Source organism: Gekko japonicus, unplaced genomic scaffold (genome assembly GCF_001447785.1).
Source record: "Gekko japonicus isolate JY-2015 unplaced genomic scaffold, Gekko_japonicus_V1.1 scaffold1211, whole genome shotgun sequence".
Classification (NCBI taxonomy): Eukaryota; Metazoa; Chordata; class Lepidosauria; order Squamata; family Gekkonidae; genus Gekko; species Gekko japonicus.
In genome coordinates, this window is record NW_015161990.1 from 382,083 (window position 1) to 385,111 (window position 3,029).

The following is a 3,029-nucleotide window of genomic DNA, read 5'->3' on the forward strand; positions in this document are numbered from 1 at the left end:
GGGGGGGGGCTCTGCAGCTTACCTGGCTGCTTCTTGCTCCTCGTGTCCCGACTGAGGGCTGCAGGGAGCAGGGGGCGGGGCTTCTTACTGCCGGAGCTCTGCTCCTGTGCGCTCCCGCAGGAAATGACCCCTGGTACTAATGACTAAACACCGAGGTGCACAAAACGCTGTTACATTCCCACCAAAGCGGTAACTATTTATCTACTTGCCATTTCTTGGTTTCGAACTGCTAGGCTGGCAGGAGCTGGGGCCAGAGATGGGAGCTCACTCCGTCACGCGGCACTCACGGGTCTCGAACTGCCGAGCTACCGACCTTCCGGTCTGCAGCTCAGTGCCTTAACCTCTCAGCCACCGTGGCCCACCTTCACAATAAAGGACTGCTATTTCTTTCCCAAAGCAACAAGCCTAGTGTGGACTTCTATTCCTGAAGCAGTGTCTTCATTCCACGGTGCAAGTCTCGCTCTCCCTAGACCCAGCCAGCGGGAGAGGGGGGTGGACCCGGAGACCGCGGGCATCACCTCTGATTGTCTGGGCTGCTGCCAGGCTTCCCAACCAAAGGCTGCCCTGGCCCAGGTGAGGGGATTTGTAATGCGTTGGCTAAGGCCCACGTGGCTGGCGGGAATAGTCCGCTCCTGACACACTGGCACAACACGCGGGCATGAACGGAGTGGGTTGCGATGTCCTCCTGGGGTGCACAGAGGCTGCTGTTTGGTGTGCAAGAACAAAACGTGATGAGCCACCAGCTCAGGGTGCTGGACGCCTCCTCCCCCATTTTAGGAGAAAGAAACAAGACATCCGATGGCCTTTCCTTCTTCCTGTTTAGGTATATTCTCAGGGCTCTTCTGAGAGTTGGCTTTAGGATTTCAGGTTGGATTGGCTCTGAGTATGATGACCTAACTTTACTAAAGTCGCAGAGTCCCTTCCGGGTGGACAATACCTTCTGTTCTAATGCCCTGCAGGCCAAGGGACCCACTGTTAGGAAAAGGACTTGAAGCTGAAGGAACCCTTCTCTGATGGGCTGAAGTGAGACTCTGTGGAGTGCTGGCAGTATGACCCGTAAGCTCCAGGGTGGAGAGACCCATGGGCCACTAAAGGGACGAACCCAGCGACACCCTTCAGGAATGGGATGACTTGTGGAGGTCCGGAAATAGGTACACCGTCTGCATGTGTGTGTGTGTGTGGGGGGGTATGATATAGAGCTGTCACGGCCCCTGCGTCAGGAGTTCACCTTCAGCTCCTGGCCAAGGCCGGCTTGAATGAAAAACAGAACATGTCGAGTGGGTGCCGTGAACGGGGTCAGGGCTCTTCCATCTACACCCGTGGATGTTCCCTCTGAGTAACAACGTAAATTCTAGATACGGGGCCTGTTCCGAGGAGGGCCTCGTCTTGGTTTCCTGATCTGAGCAGCCTAACCAGAGAAGGCGGCCAGAGGGGAAAGGGTGGCCAGGCCGGGCCCTGCAGGAGCATCTGCCTCCGGGACCCCTGAAATTCCCCCCACGGCTTCCAAAGGAACCTCTCTGCTAGGCTGAGACAGCCCCGTCCGTGTGGCCAATGGAGCGCCAAGCAGCTCGGTGCGGCCTTCTTGTATCTCAGTTGCCTCATGAGCCTTGGAGTGAAGAGGAGTGGAGGGAAGGCCCACAGACCCTCCAGGCGGGAAGGTGGCAAAGCCTCCAACCACTCTGTGCCCTTCGGGGGTCTGATGATCTCTGGAGAAGAAACTGCCAACGGGGCTGGGGGCAAAGGTGTGTCTATCGTAGGAGGCCATCTAGCCCCTCTGTACGCTGCCTTGGTCAGGCCGCACCTGGAGTCCTCCTGTGTGCAGTTCCGGAGGCCTCACTTCGAAAAGGGTGGGGGCAAAACCAAGAGGGTGCAGAAGAGAGCGACGAGGAGGATCGGGGGGGGGGGTCTGGAGACTGAGCCCTGCGAGGAAAGGCTGAGGGACTACTTGGGAGTGTTTAGTTTGGAGAAGAGGAGACTGAGGGGGGACGTGATCGCTCTCTTTAAATATTTGAAAGGCTGTCAATTTGGAGGAGGGCAAGGAGCCGTTCCAATTGGCAGCAGAGGAGAGGACCCGAAGCAACATGTTTAAATTGCATGCAGAAAGGTATTGGCTGGATATTAGGAAACACTTTTCCACGGTCACAGGCTGGTTCAGAGGTGGAATCAGCTGCCTGGGGAGGTAGTGGTGAGCTCCCCTTCACTGGGAGCTTTCAAGAAGAGGCTGGACAAATATTTGTCAGGGATGCTTTAGGCTGGTCCTGCACTGGGCGCAGGGGGTTGGACTAGAGGGTCTGTGTGGCCCCTTCCCGCTCTGTGACTCTATGATTCTATGATACCTGTGGAGCCCTGCAGGAATATATCTGGTCCCAAAGGCCTCTCCTTGTGGTCATCACCCACCGCCTGAGCCAGTCAGCTTGGATGCTCCTGGGCCCTGGAGTATGTCTGGAGGCAGGATGCCTCTTGGTGGGGAGGGGGAGACTCGGTTCCTCCCCGCCTGTTTACTTGGGGCAGGTCTTACTGTCTGACCTATAATGGGGTGGACCCCATCCCATCCCACCACTCCACGGAGCCAGGTTTACTGAGGGAAGAGTCGGGGCAGGTCTCCTTAGGAAGGCTACTGGAAGGCTACTGAAAGGGTGGCTGGATCCACCCTGTTATGTATTGCATTATATATAACTGCTATGTGAATGTAAATACTGATATGTGAATCGCCTGATTGAGATGCCATGTTGAGCTTCATCCTGGGCTAGGATCCTAATGTAACCAATAGGAGCCCTAGCCCAGAGAGTGTCTACCAATCACGCTGTAAAGCGGGACCGCTTGTGATTGGACGTTATATCTTCAACCTCATAGGTTGTTATTTGTACAGGGGGTGTGGCTACACTAGCCGGGAATGTTTAAATACAGAGCAGCCAGTGTATGTGTTGGTTCGAATGATGGTTCTGGCTGGCGATCGTTGTACCGTGTTCGGAGTAGTAACAGGGCTGAAGAATAAACCGCATTCTTGCTGAATCACTCTCCGACTTCTT